This window comes from Physeter macrocephalus, chromosome 21 (assembly GCF_002837175.3).
Source record: "Physeter macrocephalus isolate SW-GA chromosome 21, ASM283717v5, whole genome shotgun sequence".
NCBI classification, from domain to species: Eukaryota; Metazoa; Chordata; class Mammalia; order Artiodactyla; family Physeteridae; genus Physeter; species Physeter macrocephalus.
Genome location: NC_041234.1, coordinates 39,503,725 through 39,518,116, shown reverse-complemented (window position 1 = coordinate 39,518,116; position 14,392 = coordinate 39,503,725). Strand labels below are relative to the sequence as shown.

The 14,392-nt window shown below is 39.0% G+C and overlaps 1 pseudogene; it reads right to left on the bottom strand.

The window, feature by feature from the left end:
* Nucleotides 1-4,510: 4,510 nt before the first annotated feature.
* The window catches only part of LOC129391727 (elongator complex protein 1-like), a 542,951-nt pseudogene continuing 533,069 nt past the window's right edge, over nt 4,511-14,392 (bottom strand).

Below are 14,392 nucleotides of genomic sequence, written 5' to 3'. Positions count from 1 at the left end.
TAATTCAGAAAACTAACAATAGGAGAGAAATAAGAAACGTCAGAGCATTGGTAAACAATACAGGTTTTCAGACAGGCAAAATGGCTCATGGGCCCCTGAACTGACTTCAACAATTTTTTTTAATTTTTCATTTTTACTGGAGTATAGTTGATTTACAATGTTGTGTTAGTTTCAGGTGTACAACAAGCTTTTTTTTTTATCACAGTTTCAATTTAGTGCTTGAGATTGTTCTGTTCAAATTTTCCATTTCTTCCTGGTTCCGTTTGGAAGGTTGTATCTTTCTAAGAATTTATCCATTTCTTCTAGGTTGTCCATTTTATTGGCATATAGTTGTTTGTAGTAATCTCTAACTATCCTTTGTATTTCTGTTGTGTCTGTTTGAAACTTCTTTTAATTTCTTATTTTATTGATTTAGGCCCTTTATTTCTTTTTTAAAAAAATTATTGAGCATAGTTTATTTACAATGTTCTGTTGTAAAGCAAAGTGAATCAGTTATACATATACATATATCCATCCTTTTTTTAGATTCTCTTCTCATATAGGCCATTAAAGAGTATTGAGTAGAGTCCCCTGTGCTATACAGAAGGTTCTTGTTATTTATCTATTTTACACATAGTAGTGTGCATATGTCAATCCCAATCTTCCAATTTATCCCTAGCCCCCTTATCCCCTGGTAACAGCATCCCCTGATTTTCTACATCTGTGACTCGACTTCTGTTTTGTAAATATACTCATTTATACTTTTCTTTAGATTCCACATACAAGCAATATCATATAATATTTGTCTTACTGTTTGACTTAGTTCACTCGGTATGACAATCTCTAGGTCCATCCATGTTGCTGCAAATGGCATTGCTTTGTTCATTTTTTTGGTTGAGTAATACTCCATTGTATATATGAACTATATCTTCTTTATCCATTCCTGTGTTGATGGGATATTTAGGTTGCTTCCATGTCCTAGCTATTGTAAATTGTGCTGCAATGAACACTAGGATGCATACATCTTTTTGAATTATGGTTTTCTCTGGGTACATGCACAGAAGTGGGATGCTGTGTCATATGGTAGTTATATTTTTAGTTTTTTAAGGAATTTCCATACTGTTCTCCATAGTGGCTGTAACAATATACATGCCAATCAAGAGTGCAGGAGGGTTCCCTTTCCTCCACACCCTCTCCAGCATTTATTCTTTTTTCTTTTTTTAAACATCTTTATTGGAGTATAATTGCTTTACAACGTTGTGTTAGTTTCTGCTGTATAACAAAGTGAATCAGCTATATGTATACATATGTCCCCATATCCCCTCCCTCTTGCGCCTCCCTCCCACCCACCCTATCCCACCTCTCTAGGTGGTCACAAAGCACTGAGCTGATCTCCCTGTGCTATGCAGCTGCTTCCCAATAGCTATCTATTTTATATTTGGTAGCGTATATACGTCAATGCTACTCTGTTTGTAGATTTTTTCATGATGGCCATTCTGAATGGAGTGAGGTGATATCTCTTTGTAGTTTTGATTTTCCTTTCTCTAAACATTAGTGATATTGAGCATGTTTTCATGTGTTGGCTATCCTACAGATATTGAGCATGTTTTCATCTGTTGGTTATCCTATGTCTTTGGAGAAATGTTTATATAGTTCTTCTGGCAATTATTTGATGGGTTTGTTTTTTTGATATTGAGCTGCATGAGATGTTTGTATATTTTGGAGATTAATCCGTTGTCATTCACTTCGTTTGCAAATATTTTCTCCAATTTTGTGGGTTTTCCTTTCATTTGGTTGATGGTTTCCTTTGCTGTTCAAAAGATTTTAAGTTTAATTAGGTCCCATTTGTTTATTTTAGTTTTTATTTCCATTACTCTAGGAAAAGTTATTGCTGCGATTTATGTAAAAGAGTGTTCTGCCTATGTTTTCCTTTAAGAGCTTTACCATGTCTGGCCTTACATTTAGGTCTTTAATCCATTTTGAGTTTATTTTTGTGTATGATGTTAGGAAGTGTTCTAATTTCATTCTTATACATGTAGCTGTCTAGTTTTCCCAGCACCACTTAAGAGACTGTCTTTTCTCCATTGCATATTGTTGCCTCCTTTGTCATAGATTAGGTGGCCATAGATGCGTGGGTTTATCTCTGGGCTTTCTATCCTGCTCCTCTGATCTATATTTCTGTTTTTGTGCCAGTACGATACTGTCTTGATGTCTGTAGCTTTGTACTATAGTCTGAAGCCAGGGAGCCTGATTACTCCAGCTCCATTTTACTTTCTCAAGATTGTTTTGGCTATTCAGAGTCTTTTGTGTTTCCATACAAATTGTAAAATTTTTGTCCTAATATTCTGTGAAAAATGCCTTTGGTAATTTGATAGGAACTGTGCTGAATCTGTAGATTGCTTTGTGTAGTATAGTTGTTTTCACAGTATTGATTTTTCCAATCCAAGAACATGGTATATGTCTCCATTTGTTTGTGTTGTCTTTGATTACTTTCATCAGTATCCTACAGATTTCTGAGTACAGGTCTTTTGTCTCGTTAGGTAGGTTTATTCCTAAGTATTTTATTCTTTCTGTTGCAATGGTAAATGGGAGTGTTTCCTTAATTTCTCTTTCTGACCTTTCATTGTAAATATATAGGAATGCAAGAGATTTCTGTGTATTAATTTTGTATGCTGCAAGTTTACCAAATTCATTGATGAGCTCTAGTAGTTTTCTGGTACCATCTTTAGGACCTTTTATGTATAGCATCATGTCATCTGCAAACAGGGACAGTTTTCTTTTCCAAATTGGATTCCTTTTGTTTTCTTCTCTGCTTGCCATGGCTAGGACTTCCCAAACAATGTTAAATAACAGTGCAAGAGTGGACATCTCTGTCCTGTTCTTGATCCTAGAGGAAATGTTTCTGGTTTTCACCATTGAGAATGATGTTTGCTGTGGGTTTTTTGTATATGGCCTTTATTATGTTGAAATACATTCCCTCTATGTCCACCTTCTGGAGAGTTTTTATTATAAATGGGTGTTGAATTTTGTCAAATGTTTTTCTGCATCTATTGAGATGATCATATAATTTTTATTCTTCAATTGGTTAATATGGTGTATCACATTGATTTGCATATATTGAAGAATCCTTGCATCACTGGGATATATCCCACTTGATCATGGTGTATGATCCTTTTTTTTTTTTTTTGTATGATCCTTTTATTGTGTTGTTGGGTTGTTTGCTCATATTTGGTTGAGAATTTTTGCATCTATGTTCAGCAGTGATATTGGAGTGTAATTTTTTGTGTGTGTGTGATATGTTTGTCTTGTTTTGGTATCAGAGTGATGGTGGCCTCTTTAAATAAGCTTGGGATTTTTCCTTCCTCTGGAATTTTTTGGAAGAGTTTGAGAAAGATTGGTGTTAGCTCTTCTCTAAATGTTTGATAGAAATTTCCTGTGAACCCATCTGGTCCTGGACTTTTTTGTTAGCTGGAAGAGTTTTAAACACAGTTTCAATTTCATTACTTGAGATTGGTGTGTTCATATGTTCTATGTCTTCCTGGTTCAGTCTAGAAAAGTAGTATCTTTCTGTGAATTTTTCCATTTCTTCCAGTTTGTCCATTTTGTTGGCATATAGTTGCTTGTAGTAATCTCTTATGATCCTTTGTATTTCTGTGTTGTCAGTTGTAACTTCTCCTTGTTTATTTCTAATTTTATTGATTTGAGTCCTCTCCCTTTTTTTCTTGATGAGTCTGGCTAAAGGTTTAGCAATTTTGTTGAGTCTGGCTAAAGGTTTAACAATTTTGTTGATCTTCTCAAAGAGCCAGCTTTTAGTTTCGTTGATGTTTGCTATCTTTTTTTTTTCACCTCTATTTCATTTATTTCTGCTCTGATATTTATGAATTCTTTCCTTGTACAAACTTTGGGTTTTGTTTGTTCTTCTTTCTCTAGTTGCTTTAGGTGTAAGTTTAGGTTGTTTGTTTGAGAGTTTTCTTGTTTCTTGAGGTAAGATTTTATTGGTTTAATCTTCCCTATTAGAACTCTTTTGCTGTATCCCATAGGTTTTGGGTTGTTGTGTTTTCATTATCATTGGTTTCTAGGTGGTTTTTTAAAACATTTTTATTGGGGTATAGTTGCTTTACAATATTGTGTTACTTTCTGCTGTACAGCAAAGTGAATCAGTTATACATATACATATATCCCCTATTTTTTAGATTTCCTTCCCACTTAGATCACCACAGAGCCTTGAGTAGAGTTACCTGTGCTATACAGTAGGTTCTCATTAGTTATCTATTTTATACATAGCAGTGTATATATGTCAATTCCAATCTCCCAATTCATCCCACGTCTCCTTCCTGCCTTGGTATCCATAAGATTATTCTCTACATCTGTGTCTCTATTTTTGCTTTGCAAATAAGTTCATCTCTACCATTTTTCTAGATTCCACATATAAGCAATATTATACAATATTTTTCTCTTTCTGACTTACTTCACTCTGTATGACAGTCTCTAAGTCTATCCACGTCTCTGCAAATGGCACTATTCTGTTCCTTTTATGGATGAGTAAAATTCCACTGTATATGTATACCACATCTTCTTTACCCATTCCTGTATTGACAGATATTTAGGTTGCTTCCATGTCCTGGCTATTGTAAATTGTGCTGCAATGAATACTGGGGTGCATGTATCTTTTTGAATTATGGATTTTTCCTGGTATATGCCCAGGAGTGGGATTGCTGGGTCATATGGTAGTTCTATTTTTAGTTTTTTGAGGAACCTCCCTACTGTTCTCCATACTGGCTGTACCAATTTACATTCCTACCAACAGTGTAGAAGTGTTCCCTTTTCTTTACATCCTCTTCAGCATTTATGGTTTATAGATTTTCTGATGATGTACATTCTGACCAGTGTGAGGTGATATTTCATTGTAGTTTTGATTCGCATTTCTCTAATAATTAGTGATGTTGAGCATCTTCTCATGTGTTTGTTGGTCATCTGTATGTCTCCTTGGGAAAAATGTCATTTTAGGCATTCCACACATGTTTTGATTGGCTTCTTTGTTTTTATGATATGAGCTGCATGACCTGTTTGTATACTTTGGCGATTAACCCATTGTCAATTGCTTCATTTGCAAATCTTTGATTGGCCAAAAAGTTCATTCACGTTTTTCTGTACCATCTTATGGAAATCCCCGAACTGACATTTTGGCCAACCCAATATTTTTTGTCCCATTCTGAGGGCTGTCTTTTCATTTTGTTTATGGTTACTTTTGCGGTGCAAATACTTTTAAATTTAATTAGGTCCCATTTGTTTTTATTTTCATTACTCTATGCGGTGGGTGAAAAAAGATCTTGCTGCGATTTGCAACAAGCAGTGTTCTGCCTATGTTTTCCTCTAAGAGTTTTACAGGGTCTGGCCTTACATTCACGTCTTTAATCCATTTTATTTTTGTGTATGGTGTTAGGGAGTGTTCTAATTTTATTCTTTTCCATGAAGCTGTTCAGTTTTCTCAGCACCACTCTTTGAAGAGACTCTCTTCTCTCCATTGTATATTCTTGCTCCTTTGTCATCTATTAGGTGACCATATGTGTGTGGGTTTAACTCTGGGCCGTCTATCCTGCTCCACTCATCTATATTTTTGTTTTTGTGCCAGAACCATACTGTCTTGATTACATAGCTTTATAGCATAGTCTGAAGTCAGGGAGCCTGTTTCCTCCAGCTTCATTTTTCTTTCTCAAGATTGTTTTGGCTATTTGGGGACTTTTTTGTTTCCATACAAATTGTAAAAATTCTGAGCTAATTCAGTAAAAATGCCATTGGTTATTTGATAGGAATTGTGCTGAATATGAAGATTGCTTTGTGTAGTATAGTTATTTTCACAGTATTGATTCTTCCAACCCAGGAACGTGGTATATCTCTCCATCTGTTTGTGTTGTCTTTGATTACTTTCATCAGTATCTTACAGATTTCTGAGTACAGGTCTTTTGCCTCCTTAGGTAGGTTTATTCCTAGTTATTTTATTATCTTTGTTGCGACAGTAAATTAGATTGTTTCCTTAATTCCTCTTTCTGATCTTTTATTGTCAGTGTATAAGAATGCAAGAGATTTCCATGTATTAATTTTGTATCCTGCAACTTTACCAAATTCACTGATGAGCTCTAGTAGTTCTCCTGTAGCATGAGTTTCAATGCATAGTATCATGTCATCAGCAAACAGGGATAGTTTTAATTCTTCTTTTCCAATCTGGATTCCTTTTCTTCTCTGAATGCTGTGGTCAGGACCTCCCGAACTATGTTGAATAATAGTGGCAAAAGTGGACATCCCTGTCTTGTTCCTGATCCTGGAGGAAATGTTACAGTATTTCATCATTGAAAATGATGTATGCTGGGGTTTTTTTTGTATATGGCCTTTATTATGTTGAATTGGGTTCCCTCTTTGCCAACTTTCTGGAGATTTTTTATCGTAAATGGGTGTTGAGGGGGACCTCCAAGATGGCAGAGGAGTAAGAAGTGGAGTTCAACTTCCTACCCCAAAATACATCAAAAGTACATCTAAATGTGGAACAACTCCTACAGATCCCCTTCTGGACGCTGGCAGAAGTCTTCAGACTTCCACAAAGGCAAGAAACTCCCCATGTACCTGGGTTGGGCAAAAGGAAAAAGGAAAAACAGAGACAAAAGAATAGGCATGGGACCTGCACTTCTGCAAGGGAGTTGTGAAGTAGGAAATGTTTCCACACACAAGGAAGCCCCTTCACTGGTGGAGATGATGGGGGGAGGGAGGGAACTTCGAGGCACGGAGGAGAGCACAGCAACAGCGGTGCAGAGGGCAAAGCAGAGAGATTCCTGCACAGAGGATTGGTGCTGACCAGAACTCCACAGCCTGCAAGGCTTGTCTTCTCACCCGCCAGGGCTGGTGGGGGCTGGGAGCTGAGGCACAGGTTTTAGAGTTTAGACCCCAGGGAGTGGACTGGGGTTGGCTGCATGAACACAGCCTGAAGGGGGCCAGTGCACCACAGCTAGCCTGGAGGGAGTCCGGGAAAACGTCTGTTACTGCCTAGGAGGCAAGAGACCATTGTTTTTAGGTGCGCAAGGAGAGGGGATTCAGAGCACCTCCTAAAGAGCTCCCAAGACAGCCATGAGTCACGGCTATCAGCGCAGACACCAGAGAAGAGCATGAAACGCTAAGGCTGCTGTTGCACCCACCAAGTAGCCTGTGTTCAAGCACAGGTCACTATCCACACCTCCATTCCCGGGAGCCTGTGCAGCCCACCATGCCAGGGTCTCAAGATCCAGGGACAACTTCCTTGGGAGAACACATGGCGCACTTCAGGCTGTTGCAACATCATATTGGCCTCTGCTGCCGCAGGCTCACCCCACATACCATACCCCTCCTTCCCCCTGGCCCGAGTGAGCCAGAGCCCCCTAATCAGCTTCTACTTTAACCCTGTCCTGTCTGCATGGGGAAACAAACGCCCTCAGGTGACCTTCATACAGAGGTGGGGCGAAATCCAAAGCTGAAACCCAGGAGCTGTGTGAACAAAGAAGAGAAAGAGAAATTAATCCGAGCAGCCTCAGGAACACCAGAATCAATCTCCACAATCAACTTCATGTACCCTGTATCTCTGGAATACCTGAATGGAAAATGAAGCATCCCAAAACTGAGGCAGTGGACTTTGGGAGCAACTCTAGACTTGGGGTTTGCTTTCTGCATCGAATTTGTTTCTGGTTTTATGTTTATCTTAGTTTACTACTTAGAGCTTATTATCAATCACTGGTAGATTTGTTTATTGATTTCTTTGCTCTCTTTCTTTTGATATATATATATTTTTTCTTTTCTCTTTTGGTGAGTGTGTATATGCATGATTCTTTGTGTAATTTTGTCTGTACAGCTTTACTTTTGCAATTTGTCCTAGGGTTCTGTCTTTCCTTTTGTTTGATTTTTGTTATTGTTCATATAATCTTTAGTGCTTGTTATCATTGGTGGATTTGTTTTTGGGTTTGGTTGCTCTGTTTCTTTTTTTTAAATTACTTTTTAATTTTTTCTTTGTAATATTTTTTTATTTTAATAAGTTTACTTCTTTCCTTTTCTTTCTTTCCATTTTCTTTTTTCTTCTCCATTTTCTTCTGAGACGTGTGGCTGACAGGGTCTTGGTGGTCCAGCCGTATGTCAGGGCTGATCTTTGGAGGTTGGAGGGAAGAGTTCAGGATACTAGTCCACCAGAGACCTATTGGCCCCATGTAATATCAAACGGCAAAAGCTTTCCCAGAGAACTCCATCTCAATGCTAAGGCCCAGACCCACTCGATGACCAGCAAATTACAGTGATGGACACCCTAGGCCAAAGAACTAGCAAGACAGGAACAAAACACCACCCATTAGCAGAGAGGATGCCTAAAATCACAGTACCAAGACACCTCAAAACACACCACCAGACGTGGTCATGCCCACCAGAAAGACAAGATCCAGCCTCAACCACTAGAACACAGACACCAATCCCTTCTACCAGGAAGCCTACACAACACACTGAACCAACCATAGCAACTGGGGGCAGACACCAAGAACAACAGAAACTACGAACCCACGGACTGCAAAAACAAGACCCCAAACATACTAACAAAAAAAAGGACAAGATAAATATGCAGCAGATGCTGGAGCAAGGTAAAAACCCATGAGAACAAACAAATGAATAGGAAATAGGCAGGCTACCTGAAACAGAATTCAGAGAAATGATAGTAAAGATGATCAAAATCTTGGAAATAGAATGGAGAAAATACAAGAAACGTTTAACAAGGACCTAGAAGAACTAAAAAGCAAACAAACAATAAAGGACAACACAATAAATGAAATTTAAAATTCTCTAGAAGGAATCAATTGCAGAATAACTGAGGCAGAAGAACAGATAAGTGACCTGGAAGATAAAATAGTGGAAATAACTACTGCAGAACAGGATAAAGGAAATAGAAGGAAAAGAATTGAGGACCGGCTCAGAGACCTCTGGGACAACAATGAACACGCAAAAATTTGAATTATAGTGGTCCCAGAAGAAGAAGAGGAAAAAAACGGGACTGAGAATATATTTGAAGAGATTATAGTTGAAACCTTTCCTAATACGGGAAAGGAAAGAGTCAAGTGCAGGAAGCGCAGAGAGTCCCATACAGGATAAATCGAAAGAGAAACATGCCAAGACACATATTAATCAAACAATCAAAAATTAAATACACAGATAAAAACATTTAAAGCAGCAAGGAAAAAGCAACAATTAACACACAAGGGAAACCCCATAAGGTTAACAGGTGATCTTTCACCAGAAACTCTGTAAGCCAGAAGGGAGTAACAGGACATATATAAAGTGATGAAAGGGAAATACCTACAACCAAGATTACTCTACCCAGCAAGGATCTCATTCAGATTCGATGGAGAAATTAAAACCTTTACAGACAAGCAAAAGCTAAGAGAATTCATCATCAACAAACCAGCTTTACATCAAATGCTAAAGGAACTTTGCTAGCCAGGAAACACAAGAGAAGGAAAAGACTTACGATAACAAACCTAAAACAATTAAGAAAATGATAATACAAACATACATATCGATAATTACCTCAAATGTAAATGGATCAAATGCTCCCACCAAAAGACATAAACTGGCTGAATGGTTATAAAAACAAGACCCATATATATGCGGTCTACAGGAGACTCATTTCATGCCTAGGGACACATAGAGACTGCAAGTGAGGGGATGGAAAAAGATATTCCATGCAAATTGAAATTAAAAGAAAGCTAGAGTAACAATTCTCATATCAGAGAAAATAGACTTTAAAACAAAGACTATTAAAAGGGACAAAGAAAGAGACTACATAATGAGCAAGGGATCAATCTAAGAAGATATAACAATTGTAAATATTTATGCACCCAACACAGGAGCACTTCAATACATAAGCCAACTGCTAACAGCCATAAAAGGGGAAATAGAAAGTAATACAATGATAGTAGGGGACTTTAAGACACCACTTTGACCAATGGATAGATCATCCAAAATGAAAATGAATATGGAAACACAAGCTTTAAATGACACATTAAACAAGATGGACTTAATTGATGGTTATACGACATTCCATCCAAAAGCAGGAGATTACACTTTCTTCTCAAGTGCTCATGGAACATTCTCCAGGATAGATCATATCTTGGATCACAAATCAAGCCTTGGTAAATTTAAGAAAATTGAAATCATATCAGGTATCTTTTCCGACAATGCTATAAGACTAGATATCAATTACAGGAAAAAAACTGTAAAAGATACAAACACATGGAGGCTAAACAATACAGTACTTAATAACCAAGAGTTCACTGAAGAAATCGAAGAGGAAATAAAACAAAATAACTAGAAACAAATGACAACGAAAACACAATGACACAAAACCTTTGCGAGGCAGCAAAAGCAGTTCTAAGAGGGAAGTAGACAGCAATACAAACCTAGTTCAAGAAACAAGAAACATCTCAAATAAACAAGCTGATTTTACACCTGAAACAATTAGAGAAAGAAGAACAGAAAAACCCCAAATTTAGCAAAAGGGAAGATATCATAAATATCTGACCAGAAATAAATGATAAAGAAATGAAGGAAACGAAAGCAAAGATCAATAAAACTAAAAGCTGGTTCTTTCAGAAGATAAACAAAACTAACAAACCCTTACCCAGACTAATCAAGAAAAAAAGGGAGAAGACTCAAATCAATAGAATTAGAAATGAAAAAGGAGAAGTAACAACTGACAATGCAGAAATACAAAGGAACATGAGACGTTACTGCAAGCAACTATATGCCAATAAAATGGAAAACCTGCAAGGAATGGACAAATTCATAAACATGCACAAACTTCCAAGACTGAACCACAAAGAAACAGAAACTATGAAAAGACCCATCACAAGCCTGAAATGGAAACTGTGATTAAAAATCTTCCAACAAACAAGAGCCCAGGACCAGATGGCTTCACAGGCATATTCTGTCAAACATGTAGAGAAGAGCTAACACCTATCCTTCACAAACTCTTCCAAAATACAGCAGAGGGAGGAAGACTGCCAAACTCATTCTACGAGGCCACCACCACTCTGATACCAAAGCCAGATAAAAATCTTACAAAAAAGGAAAACTAAAGGCCAATACCAAGGAAGAACACAGACGCAAAACTCCTCAAAAAAATATTAGCAAACAGAATCCAACAGCACATTAAAAGGATCATATACCATGATCAAGTGGGGTTGATCCCAGGAATGCAAGGATTCTTCAATAGACACAAATGAATCAATGTGATACACCATATTAGCAAACTGAAGGAGAAAAACCATATGATCATCTCAACAGATGCAGAGAAAGCTTACACAATATTCAACACTCATTTATGATAAAAACCCGCCAGAGAGTAGGCATAGAGGGAACTTTCCTCAACATAATAAAGGTCATATATGACAAACCCACAGCCACCATCATCCTCAAAGGTGAAAAACTGAAACCATTTCCACTAAGATCAGGAACAAGACAAGGCTGCCCACTCTCACCACTATTATTCAACACAGTTTTGGAAGTTTTACCCACAGCAATCAGAGAAGAAAAAGAAATAAAAGGAATCCGAATAGGAAAAGAAGAAGCAAAGCTGTCAGTGTTTGCAGATGACACGATACTATACATAGAGAATCCTTGAGATGCTACCACAAAATGACTAGAGCTGATCAATGAATTTGGGAAAGTAGCAGGATACAAAATTAATACACAGAAATCTCCTGCATTCGTATACACTAATTATGAAAAATCTGACAGAGAAATTAAGAAAACACTCCTATTTACCACTGCAACAAAAAGAATAAAATATCTAGGAATAAACCTACGTAAGGAGACAAAAGACTTGTATGCAGAAAATTATAAGACACTGATGAAAGAAATTAAAGACGAAACAAATAGATGGAGAGATATACCATGTTATTGGATTGGAAGAATCAACACTGTGAAAATGAGTCTACTGCCCAAAGCAATCTACAGTTTCAGGGCAATCCCTATCAAACTACCACTGGCATTTTTCACAGAACTAGAACAAAAGGTTACACACTTCGAAAGGAAAGACAAAAGACCCCGAGAGCCAAAACAAACTTGAGAAAGAAAAACAGAGCTGGAGGAATCAAGCTCCCTGACTTCAGACTATATTACAAAGCTACAGTAATCAAGACAGTATGGTACTGGCACAAAAACAGACAAATAGATCAATGGAACAGGATAGAAAGCCCAGAGATAAACCCACGCACATAAGGTAATCTTATTTTCATAAAGGTGGCAAAAATATACAGTGGAGAAAAGACAGAATCTTCAATAACTAGTGCTAGGAAAACTGGACAGCTACATGTGAAAAATGAAATTAGAAAACTCCCTAACACCATACACAAAAATAAACTCAAAATGGATTAAAGCCCTAAATGTAAGGCCTGACACTATCAAACCCTTAGAGGAAAACATAGGCAGAACACACTGACATAAATCACAGCAAGATCCTTTGTGATCCACCTCCTAGAGAGATGGAAATAAAAACAATAATAAACAAATGGGACCTAATGAAACTCAAAAGCTGTTGCTCAGCAAAGGAAACCATAAACAAGATCAAAAGACAACCCTCAGAATGGGAGAAAATATTTGCAAATGAAGCAACTGACAAAGGATTTATCTCCAAAATTTACAAGCAGCTCATGCAGCTCAATATAAAAAAAAACAAAACAACCCAACCCAAAAATGGGCAGAAGACCTAAATAGACATTTCTCCAAAGAAGATATACAGATTGCAAACAAACACATGAAAGAGTGCTCAACACCATTATTCATTAGAGAAATGCAAATCAAAACTACAATGAGATATCATCTCACACCTGTCAGAAGGCCATCATCAAAAAATCAAGAAACGGGTGCAGAGAGAAGATGGCGGAAGAGTAAGACGTGGAGATCACCTTCCTCCCCACAGATACATTAGAAATATATCTACACGTGGAACTTCTCCTATAAAACACCCACTGAACGCTGGCAGAAGACCTCAGACCTCCCAAAAGGCAAGAAACACCCCACGTACCTGGGTAGGGCAAAAGAAAAAAGAAAAAACAGAGACAAAAGAACAGGGACGGGACCTGCACCAGTGGGAGGGAGCTGTGAAGGAGGAAAGGTTTCCACATACTAGAAGCCTCTTCGCAGGCAGAGACTGTGGGTGGCGGAGGGGGGGAAGCTTCGGAGCAGCAGAGGAGAGCACAGTAACAGGGTGCGGAGGGCAAAGCAGAGAGATTCCTGTAGAGGATCGGTGCCGACCAGCACTCACCAGCCTGAGAGGCTTGTCTGCTCACCCGCAGGGAAGGGCGGGGGCTGGGAGCTGAGGCTCGGGCTTAGGTCAGAAGCTGGGAGAGGAATGGGGTTGGCTGCGTGATCACAGCCTGAAGGGGTTAGTGCACCACAGCTACCCGGGGGGGAGTCCAGGAGAAGTTTGGGGCTGCCGAAGAGGAAAGAGATTTTTGTTCCCACTTTGCTTCCTGGGGCGCGAGGAGAGGGGATTAAGCCCGTAGTGCAAAAGAGCTCCAGAGAAGGGCACGGGGCTGCCAAAGAGACAGGAGACTTTTTCTTGCCTCTTTGTTTCCTGGTGCAAGAGGAGAGGGGATTAAGCGCGCCTCCTAAAGGAGCTCCAGAGACGGGCGCGAGCTGCGGCTGTTGACGTGGACACCAGAGACGGGCATGGGACGCTAGGGCTGCTGCTGCCACCACCAAGAAGCCTGTGTGCGAGCACAGGTCACTCTCCACACCACCCCTCCCGGGAGCCTGTGCAGCCCGCCACTGCCAGGGTCCCAGGATCCAGGGACAGCAGTCCCGGGTGAAAGCACAGCACGCCTCGGACTAGTGCAGTGTCACGCCAGCCTCTGCCGTCGCAGGCTAACCCCGCATCCGTGCCCCTCCCTCCCCCCGGACTGAGTGAGCCACAGCCACCAAATCAGCTGCTCCTTTAACTCCGTCCTGTCTGAGCTAAGAGCAGACGCCCTCGGACGACCTACAAGCAGAGGGGGGGCCGAGACCAAAGCTGAACACCAGGAGCTGTGAGATCAAAGAGAAGAAGGGGAGGTCTCTCCCAGCAGCCTCAGAAGCAGAGGATAAAAGCTCCACAATCACCTTGAAGGGCCCTGCATCTGTGGAATACCTGAAAAGACAGCGAATCATCCCAAGTTGAGGAGGTGGACTTTGGGAGCAAGATATATTATTATTTTCCCCTTTTTCTCTTTTTGTGAGTGTGTATGTGTGTGCTGCTGTGTGAGATTTTGTCTGGATACCTCTGCTTTCACCATTTGTCCTAGGGTTCTGACCGAACCTTTTTTTTTTTTTTTAATTTTTCTTCTTAATAATTATTTTTTATTTTAATAACTTTATTTTA